General features: G+C 40.8%; 1 protein-coding gene across 3 annotated transcripts in view; it reads left to right on the top strand.

Annotated features, from left to right (window-relative positions):
• LOC109044129 (uncharacterized) overlaps window positions 1-24,404 on the top strand; it is a 189,807-nt gene that overhangs the window by 81,107 nt on the left and 84,296 nt on the right. For all 3 annotated transcript variants that reach the window (XM_072297475.1, XM_072297473.1, XM_072297474.1), the window contains exon 3: window positions 13,696-13,783. The gene's annotated coding sequence lies outside the window, so the exon portion shown is untranslated. The remainder of the gene's footprint in view (window positions 1-13,695; window positions 13,784-24,404) is intronic.

Below are 24,404 nucleotides of genomic sequence, written 5' to 3'. Positions count from 1 at the left end.
CGATTCTATCAGGATTTGAAGTTGATCAGGAGTTAGTCCCGATTTCATGATTTGAGGAAAAATCGGTCGTAAAATCAGGATTTGAGAAGGCCGTCCGATCGGATTTTTTTATCGAACCAATTTAGTGAAGTTACATTCGCCTAATTTTTCTCCGAAAAAAATCAGGATTTGGAGAAAATTATGAATTCAGGATTTAGCAGTAAAAAATCTGGCAAAATCAGGATTTCCTGTAATGACAAAACTAGACACCCTGCTCTTAAAAACGGAGTGGTGTAAAGCTCTCCTCGGCAACCTGTTTTCCTAGAATCGATATATGTAGGTAATGGTTTTAAATGGAGTAAAAATAATATCGTCATCTTGCCGGAATCGCCATTGGATCAGCGGACAGTCGCAGTCGTGTTGTGTCATGGTTTCACCCGAGTGGGCGCGTGGTTCAACAACCACGCCACGAAAGAGGGGCAAAATGGCGGGAATGCAGCGATTGAAGCTGTGGCGTCGCGACGCCCGACTCGTTCATCCGACGGCGCCGTAAATACCTATCATCTCGGAGGTTTGGACGCTTTCCCGGCGATTTTCCGGGGAATTTCCCGCGAGAACTGACGGCGTTGCGCTCCTGTTGCACCTCTGGCTGCGCTCATTCATTCACCGTGACACGGGCTCCCGACGACGACGGTGGCAGCACTTGCATGCCCCCCCCGCCCCCCGCCCCCGGCCCCCGCGCCCCTCCCTCCCCCCACCCGAGCAACACGTAGCCCTCCCCCGCTCCCACTCACAGTGGGAAAAGGCCGTTATCGTCGCCATCATCTCCGCCAGAGAGAAGCTAGCTATCCAACTATTCCTTCCAGCGAAGAGTTTGGTTAGGAATGGACGGTAAAAACCAAAATGCATGGCATCTTATGTGTTGTGGTGGCGAAATTACACTGGAAAAAAAAACACATTGGATCTAGAGTCCAGACTCTTGAAAACATTGACAAGAAAAAAATACTCTTGAATCAATTGGATTTTTGCTTGAATCAAAACAAAATCCGCTTAAATTAAGAGGCTTGGTTCTTGATTTAAGCTAGATTCTGATTGAATCAAGAGTACTTTTTCTTGTCGATGTTTTTAAGAGTCTGGACTCTAGATCCAATGTGTTTTTTTTTTTTCCAGTGTAGACTAGAAATTTGAAAACGCTTAGTCGCGTTGGTTTTGTAGGGTTTCTGCTACCGGGAAAAGCTAAGAAAACTGGAAAAATGCAGGGAATGGAATTTTGAGGGAAAACTCTGGGAATTTGACGTTGACTCTGGAATTTTCGCTTTTTCAAGTGAAAGGCTCAGCATTTTGAACATTTTTAAGCCAAATATTTTTTTGGAAGAGGATTGTGTGGTGGCAAAGTTAGACTAGGACTTATAAAGTCAGAGTTACCCTTTTTAAGTTGTCAGCCATCAGGACCTCGAGATAGAGATAGTGTTACACCTATGTGACGAATGAGTCGTAAAGAGGTGTTTCATGCCATCAGTAAGGGAAAATACAGGGAATTTCAAAGTCGAAATAATACAGAAACCCTGGTTTTGTTTCAGTTTTGGCGGGAAGTTTCCCCGGGGGAGAAATCTAAGTGAGAATCGAATATTGTATACTTTTTCAACTTCCTTTTCAACCTTTTTCGAACTGCCCGCTAAGACTGAAAAAAACCAACGCGACCGAGCGTTTTGCCGATTCAGATTGGTATGTATCAGAGGAACATACCTTTCGTTTTACTTACTTTGGCATCTCTTCGGGAACTGTTGTAACAGGAGAGTGTTGGATATGCGAAAATTACGTATAAAAATATCAACACAGCTTTAATTTTAGACACTCGTTTGCAAATGAAAGCAATTGAAGTAACTAACAGTAATTTAGAGTTAATCGCGGTCAAATAAATCGAAATATTTGAACTCGAAAGAAGAGTCAAATTTGATCCTATCTCATCTTCACCATGCGGGAGCAGCATACTTTTAGTCTCGACAGCGTCGTTCGGGGAAGGATCGCAAAATCTGGAGTGGAATCTCGGGATTTTTGTTTTGATTGGAAGCGTGATACTCTAGGGCGTAAGGCTGCGGCTCTGATTGGCATCCCTGGGAACAGGGCCCGAGCGACAAAGCTAAAAAGAGCGGTAAATTTAATAGAGTGCGACGAGGCACTCAAATATTTACGCGCTCCTACTCCAGCGAGATGATATTGAAACATCCCAAACGGCGACCTCGTTCATGTCCCTTCCTCTTTTCGTACCTGCCCCCATCCTAACCTGTCCCCCATCACTCTCCGTCCCCTAACCTTCGACCTTACGTCCCACCGCCTTGCTTTATTCCACTCTAATCATAGTGAAAACAATTTCCCAGATAAACTCGTGGTTTCGCTCCCGCGAAACGACTCTCTGGCGCACAGTGGATCGAGCAAAGGTCGGACACGATTTTTTGACGAGAACTGAAAATTTGGATACTAATTACGTCAATTTTTTTAATTTTAAGGGATACCCCTTGAAGAAAATTCAACGAGAAAATTAATGAAACTGCTGCAGAATTTCTATGCCTCGTATTAACGAAAATATGAGCTTTTAAATATCTAGTCTAACTTCCCCCTTTGACTCGCTCCTTTGTGCGTTAGAAGCGATGGGAGTCATACGAGATGAAAATAGTTCTCCGTGCTAAGAAAAAACAACGTTTACTTAAAAGTACAGTTCTCATTGACTCTTCGGTGGAATATTGCTCCTAATGGCTGTTTTGCCCGGAACAGTGTCAATTTTTGTCTACTTACACGATTTTCTCATAAGTCTCGTTTTTGGGTGTCTGAGCTGCATTAGTGCAATCTCATCAAAATCCTAATAAAAGCAGTTAGAAGAAATTCTTTTTTAAAAATTTGTAAGTTACGGCCCTCTCCCCTATCACGGCATAGCACCTATGGGATTTGTTAGAAAAATAAGGTGCAGATTCACCATCGAGAAAGAAAGAGAGGAGGCTTTTCTAGGAGATGAAGCACTTTAAGGGGGAGAGATAGAAATCATTCTAGATAGTTCGAGTTCATACGTCGGCTGCCTTTTTGGGCCTGATAGCCCGATCTCCAAAATTACCGACATGTCCATATCCATACTCACCCGTATAGGTACCCTAATAGGAGAGCGAAGGAAAATGAAAGTTGATACGGTGCAAAAGTCGGTTAGAAATGATGGATTGCCTGAAGCGTGGCACTAGTCCGACTCCGGGCGCCGAGCCTGGTCAAGGCCGCGAAATCGTGCCATAAAATGTGGATACTTTACACCGGTTTCAATGAGGGAAAATTGCTGTTTTTCAGTAATATCTGGCAACTGTGGGTCGGGTCTCCCGGGTGGAAAAGTCGATTCGGGAATCTGGAAATCCGCCCGAGCCAAATGACCGGCGAGCGACGACCCCGTAGCCGAGTTTCGCGGTTTCGCGTGTCGCGACGCGCATTCACCGCCGCACACCGGACCGAGTTAATAGAAGTTGGACAAGATCTGGCGACTTTGAAAGCTTATATAGGGTGTCTACAAGTCCGGAAATAGTACTAATTGTTTAAGGGCGGTCCGGAAGTACTGAGAAAGTGCGGAAATTCCGCAAGAAGGTCCGGAATTTCTGGTCATTTTTGTCGCATTTTAAGCGAGAAATTCAAAACTTCGAATTTCTTCGAATTTCGTCGATTGGATGTACTGAAAAAGTACTGAATTTCTTGGGAATGTACTGAAACATTACTGCAAAAGTACTGACTTTTGGCCAGCCTCTTTTAGTACACACCCTGTTATACTATCGAAAATATGAAGCAAGAAAGTTTAAGAGTGGCTTTATTGATTTTTTCATGAGATTTCCTTTCAGAAACAGCCCTTAAAATTGAATTTGTGACCAAAAAAACAACAAAATTTGAAATTTTGGCTGAAAATTCAAAGTTCGACCTCTTCTATTAGCTCGTTTTACTGTGCGGTGCACAATATGAATCCGAAATACGCTTCAATCGGCAGTGATGATTTTGTAAGTTGACAACATTGTTTTTCTTCTTTTCAAATCCATGAAAAAAAACCCGATCTAAGGTGGAACAAGCTGCCTTACCAAGAATCGATTGTTTTACATACATTTAGATGGAGAAAAAACGGTGTTGCCAACTTGCAAGAATCGCCACTGCGATAGAACACCTTGAGAATTTCATAACAACCTGGATGCAACTATTCGAGCTCCACGGATGTCCATATTGCATACGCACGAGAGTGAAGGCGTTATGGCTCTACCGGCTTTCACCGCTTCACCAGCGGCACGGCGTTGGGCTGAACAGGCGAGGATTCAAAATGACAGAGCACCCTCAGTTCTTCGTTTATACTACGAATACACCTCTTAGGCGCGATTAATTGTACCACGAATCATGCTCAGCACATTGCTTCCTCAAAACTGAAAAACAAAAGATCCTCATACTCTCATCCTATACGCATGTGTGCAACTATCCGTACATAATGAATGTCTTTGTAGGATAAACGAAGAAATAAAGCAGTCACAATTAGTCATTTTGGTTCCTCGCAATTCAACTCGCCGCCGCGAGTGGAGCGGTGAGTGCCGGGAGAACCTAAACGCCTTCAACTTAGTGTTTATGCAACATGGACATCCATGAAGCTCGAATAGTTGCATCCTGGCGTTGTAATGGAATTCGCTGGATTATCGTTGTTTTGCGTGTTTAACTCACACCTCACCTTAATTCGAGTATTGCCCACGGAGCCGATAAAGTAAACTATTACTGATTTTTACCGTATCGTAGTCAGTTTTTCGAAAAATAACACTTACAATTGTTTAAATGTAGTACAACGTTGTCCTTCTGAACTAAACTTTGGCGTGGCCCTTAGTTTAAGTCTGGGACATGTAGCCTGCATACATTCAGCGAAAAGTGTTTCATGTCCAACAGCCTTTACACACTTAAAAAGTCAGCGAGAAGTCAATTAACATTTTTTTTTTCAATTTTTAAAATCTTGAGTAAAAGGAAGGGAAAGATTAACAAGTGTGGACAGTCACTCGCATGAGTTTTTTATTAGACTAATTCGTCTTGAAAAAAAACATGGTCCCTGATTTAAGTTAAGAAGATTGTTTAGCTCAAAAAAAAATGTTTTGATCCATAGAACATTTCAGTTACCGCTCTCTTTTTCTCTCTCCTTTTTCTTATCTAAATTTTTTTTTCCCCCTCCAAATCAAGAATATATTTTTTCTCCAATGTTTGAAACGTTTCGTCACCAATTTTGTCCATTTTTCCTCATTAAAATCGTATTTTTGGGTAGGATTGTAGGCGACTGACTATGTTGTGCGGCGGTAGCGCAGGACATGTTGGACGGAGGTGACTAATAGAAGTATTAGAAGTGTGCAAGTCACGAGACAGCGGCGCGCGGGGAGGCGAGTCGTGAACCCGGAACAGGTGACCCGAACGACCATAACATAACCGGTCCTCATTTACTCTCGCCATTTCCTCGCGCAAATATAAGGATCCGAATGAGCATTCCCGCAACACCCCCCCCCCCCCCCCCATCACACCGCTCAGCACCGCATATTAACGCTCAGCTCGAGCTTCATCCATGCAGCAACACAAGAGTGCCTAAATAAGTAGAGTATTGCCATTCCTGTGCGCCTCTCTGATTGGTTCATCAGTTTTAGGCCGCACTTGAGGCTCTCGAAGACCAATGAGAAGCTGTAAATTGGAGATTGGACGATTCCTCTACTTCTCTTTCATTCACCATAAGCAGACTTCTGCGGGCCGATTATTGAAATTGATAGACAAAGCTATAGACAAAGAAGACGAAGAGGGTATGGAGGGATTCTACCGATGGAAGCGGGTGGTTGCAATGGACAAAGGAGGTAGGTAATAGACTAAACGGCAACCTACGAGCTATCCTATTGTTAGTCCATCAAATCTCCCTTAGTCTGTGGAAACCACCAACTTCAACCAATAGAATCTCTCTATATCCCTTTTGTCTTCTTTGTCTATAGCTTTGTCTATCAATTTCAATAATCAGCCCGCTGGGCGGTTTCCTTTAGAAAATTTTCGAAATTTTAAAGCATTTAACATGCAGTTGGAGTCAATTTCGTCATGAATAATACTATTATGAGCGCCTTTCTCTCTTTCCTTCTTTCTTTAGCGTTACAAGGAGGATGTCAAACATACTGAAAAAAGTGCGTTACGTAATTCATAAACGCTCCCCTAATAATTTTTATCGACGACACGTGCAACTCGCGGTCCCTTCCAGTGAACTTTGGACCATGTGGCTTCAAGAGGCCAGAGGAATCGTGAGGGAGAGGCAGGGACTCACTCCGTGGGAAGCGTTTAAGCACCGCAATAGTGCGTATCTGGAGCTATAAAATGGTTGAACAGGGTGCCGCGTGCGTCACTTGGAGAGCCTTTAAAATCAATCAACTCGTCCCAATAAGTGACTCGACCACATAAAAGGAGCGCCCTGCGAATTATAGTTTTCCGATCGGTTGATTAATCGATCAATTAAATTTTTTGATAATCGAAAATTCAGTCATCGATAAATAATCGAATCGAATCGAAATTGGAGGGTGCCCTTAAGTTAAACGCGAATGTTCATACACTGGAAAAAAAACACATTGGATCTAGAGTCCAGACTCTTGAAAACATTGACAAGAAAAAGGACTCTTGATTCAATCAGATTTAAGCTTAAATCAAAAGGAAATCCGCTCAAATTAAGAGGCTTGGTTCTTGATTTAAGCTTAAATCTGATTGAATCAAGAGTATTTTTTCTTGTCGATGTTTTTAAGAGTCTGGACTCTAGATCCAATGTGTTTCGATTTTTGGGATCAAAATATATAGGTACGACATTTTTGTTCTGTAACGTCTCTTTAAAAATCCACCCTTTCAGAGGTACAGCTCCGCCCTCAAAACCCCTCCAAGATTATGATTTTTTTTTGTGGTCAGAAAAAGAACGTAGAGGTGCCAATTTTCATGTATTTTCATTCACAACTACTGTCATCGTCGATTATTTGATCGTTTCTTGTGAATATTTTGAATTGGCGAATTTTCCAAATATCTGCACTTTAGAAAACCCGCAATAGTGTTCGCAGGTGCTAATCAGCATTTGTGCTGAATTTGAGAATAAAAAATCATATGTGCTAAAAATTTTCGATGTTAATTCAACAAATTTCGACTCAATGATTTCCGTATTTTCTCCTGACATCCTGTTTAATTATTCAATATTAGCTTTTTTTTTTAGAAATTCGACCCAAAAACTCGACTAAATACTTCTTTCGAGTTTTTCAGTGTCAGCTGATAATAATATTTTTATCATATGAGGTTAATAAAAAGTTTTCAGTCAGTCTTTGACATCCTGAATAATTGTCTTGGTATTTATTTACTAATTTTACAGAATTATATTTTATTTCTTATTAAAACTAAGAAATACAGTGCAATCTGTGTAAGTGCAATCTGTGATGAGCCTCGAGACTCATTAGACCATTAGCTAAACGTGGCTCATACAGGAATCCACTTACCCCTCTCTTCCCCACGCTCCTGATCACTGCGTCGGCGTCTCGACGAACAATAGCTAATGACGGTCGCCAAGCTAGGCCGGGATCCTCAGCCCCTCGCCCAATTACTTACGCTTCATTAACCATTTCACCGTCACGCTAGGATTCGCCCAATTTTCAAAAAAAATTGTTTCGCGAGTTTTTAGCAATTTTTTCCTTACTCTCCGTTAAAACACGAATTAAAAGAGGTCTCATTCATAAAAATCGGCCAAATAGAAGAGAAGTTACAGTATTCGAAATCCGAAGAAATCAACAAAACTTCTCCAAACAAAAAATAAAATGAAGGGGGGAAAAAAGAAATGTATAAATTACAATTTAATATGATTGACCTCAGAATGTGACAAGCAATTCAATTATAAAAAGGAGAAAAAATTGAGTGAAATTACAAAAAATTAGCCTCTTGCAAGGGGCTTCCTTGTATGAGTTTTGACCTGAAGACAAGTAAATCCCGTTACATTATTAAAACGAAATTGACTCCATAGTTTAATGCCTTAGTTTCTTGAATACGATTATTTTAAGCTCTCGAAAATTTATACCAGCAATTTTACCCATGGGGTGATTTCCTGAGAGCTGATAATATCACGAATTTCTCATAGAGCCCTTCAAAAATGGCTTGCTTTTTGGGCAGCCGATTCGGCCATCAAACCGGGGTTTAAATGGAAGCTGATAATAACACAAAGCTCTGAGAAAAATTTTGAGATGAGTATAGGAACGGTTTGTAAATTACGAGGAGAGGCGGGCATTCTGTTCAGCATATCGATACATAAGTATTTTCACACGTAGAATTTAATTTTCACGTCAGGGAGTCGACATATTTTGATTTTTTCGATTTTATACGGAAAATGTATGGTTTTTCGGGATTGAAATTACTTACAATTGTTTCATGAAAAATGAATGCACCCAAAATGACTATAGCATTTTGACTTTCACATACGTGCACTCACTAAATCGATTGGTAAATTCAAAGAGTGGGTACATCGACCTGGTATATCAAGTTTCTGCAATTTTTTCACGGCAAATCGGTAGATTTTCGGGATGTGGATTGCTTACTTTCAATTCATGAATGAATAAAGCATGGACATGGTTGAGCTTCTTTGTTTCTTTCTTTTTTTTTTTAAGAAAAAAAGGGTCGACAGAAATGTTTTGTTAGTATTTTGGGGGTGTCTGGAGTCTAGACCCGTGTTACGATCGCGTTATATGGAGTGGATAGGTGTCAAAATCGGAAAAAGAGTATACGAAATATATGGACAGTCCCGATGGAATCGAAAAACAGTCGATCAATCGATTAATCGCGCTGTTGGGAAAACTTTATTACGAATGGCCCGTTTCCACAGCCTTGGTCACTTGGCGGAGAGCATCTGCGAATTAGGGAGGAAAAACTATCTCCGCAGGATGGAACGATAGAATGATCGGATGTGGATGTGCCCATCAAGAGTGTGCTCGGAGCTAATTCCCGTGCCGGCTCGCTGTAATTGGCCGTTAAAGGATCGTTTGCGCTTTGCAGACGTAACCAAGGTCAGCGAGGGGAATGCGTAGACTATTGACATACTCTCTCAGCTACAGACCTGTATTAAGCGCAAATAGAATTTATAACCCCCCCCCCCCTACCCCCTCACCCCCCGCCCCCTGCTCCGCGTGGCATCGCGACGAAAGCCCTCGTCACACTATCAATATTTTCGATAATAGCTCAATGTCACGCAATTAATATGAACCGGAAACGACGTAATTTTTAGCGGGTCGCTAAATCAGGGTCGAATGTGCAGTGGGAGATTGATATAATAGATTAGAAACGATGATTCATATTTTTCAGAGGTTAGAGTATGCTATCCGAAGTCGAAATCAAATATAATGTCCGAATAGAACCATTTTTGCAAACATTGGTGCGACATGAAAAACAAACATATACTTACGAGGACATTCACGATCACACAGCATATACCCATGTCAACGTTGCTAAGATGTACAATTCCTCCCCCTTCCCCCTTTTTTTCAGGTACCCCAAATCACCCTCATTTTGCATTTCTCTGCTAAAATATTCAGTGTTATAGAAAGAAAATTTGAGGCAGATTACGGAACAGAGCTTACAACCAACTAAACAGATTGTTATGATTGTTTAGGTAGAAACTCTCCTAAAATATTACTTGTATATCAGAAATGTAAGTACCTTTATTGATTTAACCAGAAAAATGCTTGACTTTGCTGCCAAGCCGAATTTTTTTTTCAAACAGAAAAGATGTTTGTATCAAGAGAAGTATGACTCGTATTCTGCTTGTTTTAAGCAATGTTACTCTCGTTTTAGGGGGGATACAACAGATACCATCGCCGAACTCAAGTCATTCTTTCTTCCAGCGTAGGAATCTCAACCGTGTCAAACCTGTAAACGGACGACCGAACGACTCGCTCACTTGCTTCCCAAGAGGCCTGTTCGTACATTCGCACGAATGCGGTCTGTTCGGTTTTGTTTCTTCCATGTATGGTTGCTTGGAATGAAGTTGAAAGTGAGCTTTTAGCGAGGCGATCAGCAGACGCTGCGACCTAAAATCCGCGATCATGGATTTATCTTATCCCAGCTCGTTTGTAACGTAATCGCTAAGGTCATTCATATCGAAGGAGCTTGGCCGTCGATGCAGTAGGTCACCGTACCTTAATAAAAATTCGACCTGCAAACACACTTCCACATCATTTACTTAAATAGTAAAAGAAAAGCGCTGATTATCCTACAAGAATAAGATGCATTGTTGAAGGCAACAAAATAGGCTCTGTCAGCGAAAGCTCTCAGCTGTAATTAGACAACAATTTCCATCGGATCTTTAGATATACTTGTCTAAAGCTCTCTGATAAGTGATTTCTTCATAGGCTCTGTCAGCGAAAGCTCTCAGCGGTAAATAAACATCAATTTCCATCGGATCTTTGGACGTACTTGCTTGAAGTTTTCATATTTCTGCTTTTTAATATCGAAATAATATCTGCATACGCCCTGTAAATTTTAAATCAAACTTCGCAACGTTTTAAAAGTGTTTAGCGGTGAACCCATCAATTCATCAACCCTAGAGCTTGATGAGCTGATGGGATCACTGTCGAGCATTTTTGAAAAGTTACGATTCTTGATTTTGAAATTTAGAAGTTAAAACTTCGGAGGCACTGTTAAAAGAAATTAAACTAAGTACCTACGGGAACTGCAGGGTCGAATATTTTCTTAACTTCGGAGTTCACTTTAGTAAGAGAGCATATTAAAGAAAAATTGACTCCAATATGATGAGAAAAAAAATACAGGTTGGTGTTTTCGATCACCATTCGCTTTAATTTACTATTTGACTGCGATTTCATACAAACTCCGCAATTTTGAAAATATTTGAAATAGTTCCCAAGTAGAAAAGAGATGAGGCAAAATACAGATCAATGATTGAAAACACAAACCAGTGTTTTTTCCTATCATATTTGAGTGAATTTTCTGTAAAATGCGCTTTTACTTAACCATCCAACTGCAATTTTTTACACGAACTCCGAGGTTTAAAAAATACTTGACGTAATTCCCATATTCGTCTAGTTTTGATCTTACTATTGTTAACAGGGCCTTGCTCGCTGACTTCATTGAAAACGCGTCCATAAACAGCTCGTAAAGGAAAGAAAACGAAGTTGAAAAATTCCCTCTTGCGACCATTCCCTCTTGAGACTAATCCAAACAAAACATAACTGCAGTTCAGCTAGCTTATTGTATTCAAATCGATTCGATAGAATCCACGAAGTGCATCTTGTCGATGGAGAAACCACCTAAAATCTTATCGACACCTAAAAGGCGCCCCCGTGTTCCCTTTAGTTATCAATGAGGCTTAACGTAGTTTATCGATGGACCCACCGCCAACAATCTTTCGGCAATTCGTCTATGGAAACACTTTTTTAACGCATGCGAGAAAGCATCATTATAGTGTCACAAAAAAGTATAATTTATTTGGCGGATAATTGTTCGTTACAATAGCATGTATTCGCAATGAATTCTGAGTTTGTTCATAAATTGGAAACGCTTCTCTGAATGACGCCAGTATTACGTCACGGTAAAGCGATATACATCGATTTACTCTAATTGATAGCATTGAAAGGGGTTATATCATTGTTTTTTGGATACAATTCAATTTATAACAAAAAATCAATATGCATGGTACGTAGGTGCATGGTAACGTAACACTACCGTCTATACAGCTCGATATAGTACGATAGATAAAATACAATGCTCTGGCCTTGCCTAAGATCGTGAGTCAAAACCCGAGTATATCTTAACGCTACAAAAATTTCCACAAACATATTTAATTTATAATAGGAATCCATCAGGCGTTTTTCAACCCATGACCGGGGAGATCGCCCCGTACTGGCAGACATTCAGTTTGCACTCTTTGTAAAATTCGTTCGTACCATACTGCCGTGCTAAGGAAGAACGCCGTATGAACCTTTAGGCGTTGCCAAATTTCCATCGATAAGACACGAATTTCCTGGTAAACTTATGAATATTTTTCTTCCAATTTTTCAGATAATTTTGCTCGCAATTCCACCAAAAAGTTCTGAAAATTTCTAGGGAAAATATTCATAAGTTTACCAAGAAATTCGTGTCTTGTCGAGGGAAATTTGGTAACGCCTAAGGGTTCATACGGCGTTCTTCCTTAGCACGGCAGCATAGGTTGTCATATTGCGCGAGAATGCGCTTATGGCTCTTTGCCGTAACTTGGCAGAGGTCCTGTCCACTTTTCTTACAATATTGTATCGACGACTAGAAAAGTAGGTAGGACCTATAATCTACTATGAGCATCGTAAAAGCAACGATCTTTTCTTCTCAGAGTAGTCAATTTTGCAACTTTGGAATGGAGTTATGTCCCTTCGTCTGAGAAACAACAAGTTTTTCGGCTTTATTCGGTCATTCCATTTTTGGCGAAAAGTTTCACCAGAGGAACCCTATAAGGAAAAGCCCAAGTTTTACTGTTACATCTCGCCGCGATAAAAATATCAATTGCCCATTGAATACTTTCATTTTTTCATCCACTTCCCTCTTACACGGCTACCCCTTTGTTGCCTCCACGGGTCGATGCCTCGAGATCCAAGGTCACCTCTCTAAGTACCGCGTGCGTAAAGCTTCCACGTGTGTTCGGACCCCGACGGTCCCGCATTTTACTGACCATAAAATCGAGCAACCAAACACGGAACGTAGTGAGGCGCCGCGCCGTTTTGACCTGGGGAGAAATTCCGGGAGGCGCAGACACCGAGAGAAAGAGAAGGAGAAAAAATACGGTTATTCGAACACGTGTAGTAGAATTTTATTTTTTGGATAATGATAAGCACAGTGATGCCACCCCGTAAAGCAACATAATACTACTGTGCTTATCAAGAAGCTTACCAAATCCATGGTTCAATACCACCCTTGGATTCTCGTGTGATGACACCACGCACGACCATGTATCACTGGAAAAAAAAAAAACCACATTGGATCTAGAGTCCAGACTTCTAAAAACATGGACAAGAAAAAATACTCTTGATTCAATCAGATTCAAGCTTAAATCAAGAACCAAGCCTCTTAATTTGAGCGGATTTCCTTTTGATTTAGGCTTAAATCTGATCGAATCAAGAGTCCTTTTTCTTGCCAACGTTTTCTTCCAGAGTCTGGACTCTAGATCCAATGTGGTTTTTTTTTCCCAGTGATCCGTAGAACAAGTTTTTTTTCTTCGTGTGGTGCCCACTGGGTAGGTTTGCTGGCATGTGATTACACATTCACAGGGTGTCGCAAAGTTTAACGCGAACATTTCCAGAATGGATTTTTGGTATCAAAATAAGCCTTTTTTGTTTTATCGCGTGTCCCCCCAAAAATCCGCCCCCCTTTTTTCAGACTTGCAGCCTTAAAATATTATCTATGTTTTTTCATCAGTTCAGATATGGATTCAGCGTAGAAAAAGAACATCAAAGTGCTATTTTTCATTCATTTTCATTCATAACTTTAAATTGTCACAACCAAGAAAACACGGGGTTTCGGCCCAAACTCCGAAGGGTTGTGTAGTTCTAGAGAGGGGCATTTTTTTTTTTTTGGAAATGCTATCGGACAAAAAATTCTTATTTTGATTCCAAAAATCCAGTCTAACTAATAGTCAATTATGTAAACTAATCGAACATTAAATTTTTGCAGGTATCAATGGACGGCTCCCTCCGGTGCCAATAAACATCTAACACCCTCAAAATGGAGCCACAGTCTACATCCTAGGTGCAACATAAAGGTATGTCCTAAAAAGTATTGAAATTTTACGAATGATTGCACTTAGAATCAGAAAAATGTTTGTCTGTCTAAAATGTTGAAGAAAAATGTTGGCAATTTTCCAAGAAAATTTGGTTTTTATTGAAGTAAATCTGGCAACGTCTATAGGCTCATACGGCGTTTTTCCTTAGCACGGCAGTATTGCAAAATGAAGTCCATTCAATAGTATACTCATAGAAGCTCACGCTTCGTATGCGTTGTTCAACAGTGCGTTGGTAACCTACAACTTTATTTAAGTTCTGGAACTACAAACAGATTAAAAAGCATACGGCCCAAAGTTTAAATCAACACCCGCGCGGTCCTCGTGCGCAAATACTCGGAAACATCGTTTCTTTCATCGTCCACGTTAATACAAACTCGACCTAGGCTGTTTAAGCTATATGGCGATTATGAAATCCCGTTTTTTTTTCGTCCGTCAGATAATCGGCGTCACAACCGAAAACATCAGCTTTGTTGACCGATTCTCGACAATTTCGGAACTTCCGCTAATCAGGAGCAACAATCAGTCCTGTCCAGAGATGCAGAATGGAATTTTATGACATTTTTTTCCGCTACAAAGTGAATTTTTATTACAAAAAACTTTCAGGGGCTGCGTTTGCGCGATAGTGATAATTCGTCGCTTCCCTGACGAAGAAACGTAACATTATTGTAAGGTTGCAAAATTGACTGCAATTTTTAAAAGAATGGACCTATGCAATTATTTTCCAAAAAATGTCTGATTTTTGCATGAGACCAGAAGAAAAATCAGTGAAATTTTCAGCCAGAAATGCCAAAGATTCTCCTGGCAAGAATGCAATTTGCATATTGCGAGGAAAAATTTGGCAACACTGAAATGGAGTTAAGTTGTTTCGTCGGGGAACGACGAATTACCCAATAATTCGTCCAGCTGTTGCCGGACATTTTTTACAGAGTAAAATCGTAGATGTTCTGTCTTGCCATCGATACGATGCGAGTGGAAACTTAATTTTCAACAGAAATCGTTTTCTTAATAAGTCGTCCAATCGTGCTTTTACCAATGTAGAAAGAGAAGAGCTTTATTGACAGTACAACAACATTTATTACACATTACCTCTGGAGAAGGAGCATTCAGGGGCAAATAAAGAATTCGTTGACCGGACAATCCTCGAGGTGAGAACGCACGGTTTTTCGATTAGCGATGCGATCGATTAATCGAATGCCTTTCAATTCCATCAATTATTTGATTTTTAAAATTTCGATTAACTGTTGAATCGATTATTCACTACCGACTAATCGAAATTTAACAACCTCCCCGGTTCCAGGCTGAATATCTAAAAATTTCAGCTCGAATCCTGAAAGTACTGATATCTTTTGGGAAAACAAAATTTCAGAGAAAATTTTGTAATAATGGTGATGAAATTTTGCTGACCATCGAAAATCTTCAGCATTCTTGATTTTTAATTCTCAAATTCAGCAGAAAATAATGTTGTTTTAGACCTGAGAAACCTGACGGGCATCTCTGGTTCAGGTTCTTATCTTGAAAATATTCCGGTTCGCAGAGCCTGATTCCCAAAATATGCAAATCAATCGGATATTAATAGACTACTGAATTTTCGATTATCCAAAAATTCGGTCAATCGATTAATCAACTAATCGAAATACTCTGTTCTGGAGGAGAAGCACTGAAGGGCAAATAAAAAATTCGCCGACCGGACAATCATCGAGGTGTGGAACGTTGCTACACGTTGCGCTTCGAGGAGGCCATTAATAAAGTGTTTTGGGGGGTCGGTGAAGGGAGTGTGGAGGGGGGCGAAACATGTTCTTGGCTGAACATATTCGCATGTAGCGGTTGAGAGGGCAGTCTTGGAGGTAGCTGAATCGTGCGCATCTTCCAGTATGCCTTAAGCGCTCAGAACTGTGGATGAAAGATCCATGCTTTATGAGCACAAGAATGTCACTGATGAATTGAATATATAAGGCGCTAATGAATGTCAAAGACTGATTAAATTTGTTTATGGTAACGTCATAGCCCCTGAATATTTTGGCTCCAGAATCGTTTTCTTTCAGGTCTTGTGAACATCACAGCATATTCGCATTATTTTATATCGAATACTGTCTACAAAGAGAACAAATTATATTTAATTCAAAAGGAACTCTCTCTGAATGTTCGCCGCAAAAAATTTCAATTATTTCAGAAAGTTTTAATCAACTCAGAAATTTTCAGAAATTATAGAAGTTCCTTTTTTTAGTAAAAATTTCTATCGCAATGTAACATTATCTTTTTTACCCGCGTTTGCAACTCCTATTATCCACTCGGCTAGAACATTTATACTAGGTTAAGTGCTTTTTGCACTGGAAGCTATAGGTTGTCTCCATGTACTAATTTTCGTGTATTATTAAAATCATAATGAAGTACGAAATTCGTGAAGAACTTCGTAATTTTTTCACCCGTCTTTTTCAGAAGATTTAAAGCACAAACTTATCCAAAGTATCTGAAAGTTTAAAGAAAAGGGGCGAAAAACACCCATTCTTGACCCTTTGTCGGCGCCCAGTTTATCAAAACTGGGTTTATCAAATTCAACTTAAAATGATCAGGTTTTTTTTTTTTTTTTTTTTTTTTTTTTTTTTTTTTTTTTTTTTTTTAGTTGCTGCATTTTTTGACAGATCAGTTTAAACGTATATTCTTTGTAACTGCTTAAAGAGACCGTGTAGACTCCTCTCGTGAGAAAAAAAAATAACGTGTAAGCTTGGTCAATATGTGAAGTGAAACACAATATGAACCAAGCCTTCGGTTGATTCCAGAACTTTCCAATTTCTCCATTGTACTCTTGACTAAACTTAACGTGACAATGTCAAAATTTGGTTTACTTTGTGGTTCACTTCCCGTATCAACGGGAAATAACGCCAAGAACACAAACTTTTCTCAGTGTAACTATGGATAAGAACAACAGCGCAGCTACGACCTGTGCAGTACAGTATGAGGCGGATGACGGAGTAATGCATGAAAAACATCTTTCCTCAGCTCGGAGGAATTCATTTTATTTATTTATTGATATGAATACCGTAGAGGGTTGAATCTTTGTCGTACGGTGGCGAGATTTTGAAGTTTTGACATCCTTATGCAGCCCGGCCGTGACAGACGCGCGCGGGCCGGGGCGCGCTGAGCGCAGAGAGGGAAAACAAAGATATGAAAAAGTGATGGATTGATAGAATGATTAAGTCTGAAACCTCCCTTAGCTCACTCTCATCCCCTATTTTTTTTAGCTTCCTCTCGACACGGGACCCGCAGCATTCCTTCCATCCGGAGAAGAGTCCTTAAGCCTCGACCTCATTTTCTACCCCTCCCCGCTCCCCGGTGTCTCCTTCCAACCCACCCCCTCCCTGGTGCCGGTGTTTCATTATGACAGAGAACTTAATATGTGATTCCCGATAGGAAGCAGAAGACCACCAACTTTCAAGTGGACGTATTTCATTGGCACAACTATGTGCATTATGACGTGAGCCCTGTAATGCACATATTCTTATGGGTCTCAGGGCTCATGTCTTAATGCGCATTTCTCCGTTTGGCAGAAACACGTCCAAGTGGGCGGATGTCCTCGTCATCCATGTTCGGAAATAATTCATTTATTTGTTTGTTTGTTGTTATTTCCGCGGAGCCCGGGAGCCGGGCTCACGTGCTCCGGGCGGTATCTTCTCTTTTTTGGGGGGCGCTCCTATCCTCGATAACATCCACTCCACCTCCTTAAGGGCTCAGTCAAAATTGAAAGTTTAAGCCAGATTATGAGCTGCCCGCTTTTATCCGGCGAGATTGGAAGCGGCCTCGCTGCATCCGTCGCTTTCCTCCAATTTCCAGCCTCCGATATTGCCGCTAGCGCCTATTACATCATCGGATTTTCCTCGGAAATAAATCAAGGTCAAAGAAAAATCACTCCCAGGAACCAAGAGTTCCATTTTTAATGTTATGAAGTAATTCAGTCTTTCGATTAGTAATTATTAGTTAATCGATTGATCTCATGGTTTCGATTAATTGATTCGTCGCCCTGGTAAAAATTGGCGATAGGAGCTGCGTTTCAAAATACCATAGGAGTTCTTATAGCCGACTAAAGAAGGCTATTGAAAATCATGTAGCTGGCTGTAGAAAGCGGAGCAAATCATATAGCCGGGCTATACGAAGCCATAAAAAAGTACAGTCGGGCTATAGTTGCTATCGCCGGGCTGTACACTTTATCGCAATTGGCTATAAAAGGCTATAAGAAATTGTGTTGAAATTCGTGTGCTTTGGAAATCATTAAGTTTGATACGTAACTACCTTAGTATTTACAAAACACACATTATATTTTCCTTTAAAACATATTTTTTTTCGTCAATTAAAATGAAAATAATCCATACAGAATGTGCAAACATTTCAAAATCATGAGTCCAAAAACGCTGACTCCGCCGAGATTAAATGTTGGAGCCTAACACAAAGCGGAGCGGCGACGCACTGGCGCCTACAAACCTAACAGGGATACTTCACGCATTGCGCAAAGCGTGAAGTATCCCTGTTAGGTTTGTAGGCGCCAATGCGCGTTTCGCACTCTCTGCCCGCCCGCCGCGCCGCAGCGTGCCACGGCGTCTGAAGCAACTATTGCACACCAGAGGTATTGCACAGTATCATACGAAACTGAAGGCGCTCCAACTCATTAAGAATGACAGGCATCCTTCAAAAGTACGGAGCTTTCCTCGCAAAATAAATCAAGATACTACGGCACAAAAAGAGAGCGGTAGTCCAAAAACTATTTAAGTCCTAGTATCCGTATTTTGTAACGTTTAGCATAAACTTTGTCGTCTGGCTGTTGCTTAATCGCCATCGGCTATGAAAGGCTATAAGAAATTTTGTTGCCGGCTGTAGAAGCTATTGGAAATCTTACAGCCGGCTGTAGGTCTATGGTATTTTGGAACACAGATTCTACTACCAATTTTTACCAGGGCGTTAAAATATCGATAGCTGTTCAATCTAGTATTTACTACCGATTCATCGAAAATGGGCCTGTTGCAAACTTTTGCTAGAGCAAAAATAAGAGTTGTTTCTTGTAGATAATGCCTCAAAAATCACGATGAGCGCATCGGCAAAGTCTGAAATGCACTCATAACTTCACAATCTGCGTAAGAAATTTGCGTTTTTTTAAGCATCCCGCTTCAAAAACGATACTACGGCACAGGTGAACATTTTGTTAGAGGAGTCGCTCCATCGTCGGCGATATTCATCATGGCCGACGCTTGCGCGCAGTTCCGCGCGTAATTCGAGGAGAGTTCAAGGTCAATCAATTCGGGCGTGGAAAATATGAACGTTAACACACCGATTGTTATCTGGTCTAATCCAGTTTAGGTGTTATCTCGTCCCATCAAACGTGTTTTGGCGGATTGGCGTCGGTCATGATGATTATTGCCGACGATGGAACGACTCCTCTTACAAAATGTTCACCTATGCCGTAGTATCGTTTTTGAAGCGGGAAGCTCAAAAAACCGCAAATTTCTTACGCAGACTGTGAAGTTATGAGTGCGTTTCAGACTTTGCCGATGCGCTCATCGTGATTTTTGAGGCATTATCTATAAGAAACAACTCTTATTTTTGCTCTAGCAAAAGTTTGCAACAGGCCCATTAGACATTTTCCAGTTCTTAGGTCGAACTTCCAATGGAGGCTGTTCAGAGCTCAGGGCCCAGAAATGGTATCGGTTGAAAGTTAGAGGGGGGTAGGATGTTTCTTTTTTCTTTCTCTCTTTTTTTGTTTGAAATATTAGAGAGATAAAATTCCTTTAGGTTTAAAGTGTAATCTTCTTCCTTGGAAGACTCCCGGCTCGGGCGAAAATCAGTCATAATTGCACATTAAAAGCCACATTTTGTCTTGAGAGTTCTTATCAGTAAAGCTAATGAGGTCATATTTTGGGCTCCAAATGCATATCATTCAGGGTCAATAATCTCGTGAAATATAAATATACTTGTTACATCCGCCCAGTTGAACTGTGAGATTTGTAATTCTTATGTGAAATTACGAATTCTAACTCGATTTTTTAACACTTCGTATTCGATCTGCCTGACGCAGAAAATCCAAGTTGAGTTTATTGTCTGGAAACATCTAACATTCCATTTTCGCCACGCGTGTCAAGCTTAAGGTCACAAAAAAAACTGCTTCTAAGTGCGTGCCGAACGGATCGCCCGCATGAGGTGTCAAAAGATGAAGTAAAAAAAAGTGAATAAAAAATGGTCGGTTAGAAAAATAAAATAAAAAAATTGAAGGAATAGACGAATTAAAAAAGTAAAACAATAAAAATAAATTAATGGAATAAATACATAAAAAATAAATTGCAGTAGTCTATGAAAATGCCTTTAAAGCTTTAATTGGCTGTCTGATACCAGAGAGTAGGTTTTAAAATTTAAATTTGGATTTATGAGGAAAATAAAGGTTCGTGCATTAAAAGAGTATAGACGGACACGTGTCATCGAATCTCGAGATGTCGAAAGGGAGTTACTTACAATTAAATTTTGACAGTAATATAGGAAACAGAAAGTAACTTACTGCTGATTTGTCGGAAACGATGTCAATATTTGGGCATTTACTGCCAATGGCGGATCCAAGGGGGGCGTAGGGAGAATTTGCCTGAATGAAGGAAGAAGAAAGGGAAGGAGTGGAGGAAAGAAGAAGGGAGGACGCTTATGTTTGGTAATTATTCATGACGAAATTGACACAAACTGCTGAACAGATGCTTCCAAATTTCGAAAAATCTCTGGAGAAAAACCCTCTTTCGTATTCTGCGATTGATACATTTCCTAGGAAAAAAACTTGCTTTGAAAAGTGTTGTCGTTACGGCTCTCTTCGGTTTAACACAGTGGCGATTTTTGAAAGTCGGCAACACTGTTTTTCCTCCATTTAAACGTATGAAAAACAATCGATTCTTGGTGAGGCAGCTTGCCTCACGTAAAATCGATATTTCCAATAGGTTTAAGTGGAGGAAAAATAGTGTTGCCAACTTTGAAGAATCGCTACTGGGTTGGCAGAAGTATTAAGTATCATATTGTTTACATCGCGGGCGACCACTTTTTTTTTCCACCCTTTTTTTTCTAACTACTACTTCAAGTATCCCACAAGGGATAATCCCGCGCTTTAGTCCCGTCCCTACTGAACAGCCTGTCCCAGGCAACCGTTGAAGGCTCACTAGAAAGTGAATACGAGTGAAAATTGAAATAATTCCGCCGAGAATAACGTGAATGACCGGAAGGGGACCCTGGAATTTTTGCGAAATTGAATGATGAAGAGTTTCCCGCTGAATTAATGTTGTTCGATTGATCGGGCTTGGCGATTCGGGCGCGCAGTGCGAATAATCGGACAAGCATGGCGGTGACACCATTTTTTCTTGAATATCAATTGTAAACATGAGCCGTGGGAGCCGCTCCCCATTGAAAGAAAGACTCGAAAGGCCAATCATTATTTCGCGCACGTGGAGAAGAATTGCCAAGATAAAACCCCATTAGGTACGTCATTCGATCAGGAGAGCGGCCGAGTCAATGATGCCTTTCGAACGGCCTCGAAAAAGCTAGTTTCGGGAGTGAAGTTCTGCCCAAAATGACCAACGGGCCGATTATTGAAATTTATAGACAAAGATATAGACAAAGAAGACATATGGAGCATAGAGCGATCCTATTGGTTGAAATGGGTGGTTCTTACAGACCAAGGGCTAGGGAGTAAATGATGGACTAACAATCGGGTCTCAGCTAAAACGAAGTTTTTCTACAACCCAAGAATTTTCGCCTCGGAACTTCAGGGCTAATATCTGCTCAATTTCCAAGACTTTTGGGTCAAACTTGTACCAAAATTTCCAGATTTTATCCTCCAGGCATTTGCAAAAAGTTCTTCTTGAAATTTGGATGAGATCTTGTGTAGCATAATTTTTAAATATGCACCTTGTTTGCTGGTCCATTATTTGCATACGAAGTACTGAAAATGAAAAATTTCCAGCCCTAACTTTACTACTAACGACAGAGACATGTGAACCCTTTTTCTTCAACCAGTTCAAATTGGAATTAAACGTTGAAAATTATTTCTTTATTCACTCCTCAGAGCGTATTACGAGAGCCGTAGAGATAGCATTGAACTCCAAACCAGACTATGAGTCAGTTTGACTGTGTGGACAGCGCTAAAGTTTTTTCTTCACTGAAAAGAAAACTCCAGCCGTAGAAGCGGTACTTACGGGCTGTATAGACATACCGTCCGCGTTCCGGGCGTAGCACCTGGAGCAATCGAAGCTTCGGCTCCAGCACCCGTAAGTTCCGGCCTCTGAGCCCGGAACAGACGGTATGTCTACATAGCCCGTAACTATTTTTTCAGCTTTTGAGTTTCATTATTTTTAATGGACCACTATACAAGGTACGAATTTAAGCAATCTGATACATGTTTCTTAACCAGAATTTTACGTAAAACACGATTCTTACAACGAAAATTACTGAAACCAACTTTTAACGAAGATATGAACGTTTTCATTACACATTGGTTACGAGGAATTTGAACTGCCCGCTCACAAGAAACTCAAAGCTCTACGTGAGTCAAATCGCGCACTACAACGGTTTCAGCGATCTTCTCAATCGAGCAATGTTCATTTCCCACCATGTGTTGTTGAAACTATAAGCAATTTGCTATAGCTGAGCCAAAGTGTCAAGATTGATCGAGGTTGCCAGATTTTTATATCGCAGAGACTGTTATGATAACGTTTAGCGCTCGATGTGAATCACGTAGAGCATTGAGTTTTCATGAGCGGGTGGTTTGAATTCACGCATTAAGAATCATTAAATATCTTCGTAAGGTATTGATTTCGGTAATTTTCGTTGTAAGAATCGTGTTTCACGTAAAATTTTGGTTTAGAAACATGTATCAGAATGCTGAAATTCGTACCTTGTCTAGTGGTCCATTATTGGTCCAATGGTTTTCTCGGCGCGATGCGCCTTTTAAATGGGAGCTCAAAATACGTATCGTTGAATTTGTTTTTTACGGTGTACTACCGTTCAAAAAAAAATCGAAGGATGTTCCTGTAAGCTGCGTGCATTCCATAATTTTCAAAAAAGCAGGAATTAAAAATTTCAGCCTGACTGAACAAGTGAACAAACTCTTCTTCGGAAGCACACTCGCGAGCGGTCGAGGCAGGAAGTGAATCAATTTCGATCATCGCGTGGCTCAATACGAGCCTCTCTCGTCGGGTTCGGAATACGTTCCGCATTTGTTTCATTGGACCAAGTGAAGTCATTATGACGATTATTCTCGTTAAGCTCTGCAGGGGAACACGGAGTTTATGCCGGAATGCGTAGCGTTCATGATCGCATGACTGCGTGATTACGTCTGCGACGTCAGCGCCGTGTGAAATCGGTGAAACAGGTGCGACTCGGGATGAGTAATCCCTGTTCGATTGTGGAAAGCTCCGAAAATCGGGCGCGGGGCGATCCCTTCCGTTCGTCGGAGTGTCGAGACGTGGATCATCGACTTTCGATTTTTCCCCGTCTGGAGCTATAGTAAAGAGTCGATTATTCAGGTATACCCTGATAATCGATTGTTTTCCATAGGTTTAAATGGCGGATCAATCGATTCCTTGTCAAGCACGACACGCAGTGTCGAGACGTAGATTCTCGACTGTCTATGTTTCCCCATTCGAAGCCACGGTATACTATGGAGTATTAAGTTTTCTCTTGATAGGCGATTCTTTTCCATCAGCATAAATTAGACAGATCAATCAGTTCATCGCTCATAGCGTAAGGCACAATTCAACGGCTATAAATCGAATGACGAAGTCACTGAATCTGTTCCGTAAGTAAAAATTAGGTTTCCTCTGTCGCGTGTGCTCAACTATTGCGTTTATTTGGGCATCTGTATGATATGATATCATCATGTTATCAAGAATACGCCATCGTGTTTAAGATTTGACCTTTTTTTAAACTGCAAAAGACCCGAATTTGTGAGGTCTCCGCATTTTTCTGCAACGTGCTGGGGTTTCTCAAAAGTATCAACACAGCGCGCTAATCAAAATGTATACATATACCAACAAACGTAAACGCCGATTCACAGCGCTCTTTGAATCTTCGTGACTCCTAGTCGTCAAATCACCCCCTATCCTCCTTAAGCCCTTCAGAGAGTTGGTACTTTCTCATTTCCTCCATAAACTCCTTTCACTGGGCGTCCCCTTCGTCTCCTCCAAAACTGCCTATTAAATTTTAAGTAACAGTATTATCAATTTTTAGGAATAATCATCATTATCCAACAAGAGCTGATAATATGTGACAAACTAATTTAACCCTTCACAATTTTTCGGGCACTTCAACAATTCGCCCCCCACCCTAACCCTGGATCCGGCCAAGACGCAATACATTGGAGAGCCATCGTCCTCTAATTTGGGGGTTTAAGTGGTGGGGGGGGGGGGGTGGACCCAGACGCAAAGAAACCCCAAAACCCGACGTCCAGCGTCCGATGAAAGAGAGGGTTCCTTGACACGATCGGAGATCCCGACGAGTCCGTCACACGAACTCATATCTATGGAATTACCTTAATTAGAGCTTTGATAAGCGGGGAACGGGGCACAAACGAGCGAAGATCATAGGAGAGTCCGAG

The sequence above is a fragment of the Bemisia tabaci genome, chromosome 2 (assembly GCF_918797505.1).
Source record: "Bemisia tabaci chromosome 2, PGI_BMITA_v3".
NCBI classification, from domain to species: Eukaryota; Metazoa; Arthropoda; class Insecta; order Hemiptera; family Aleyrodidae; genus Bemisia; species Bemisia tabaci.
Note: the sequence above shows the minus strand (reverse complement) of the source record. Positions and strands in the feature narration are given on the sequence as shown.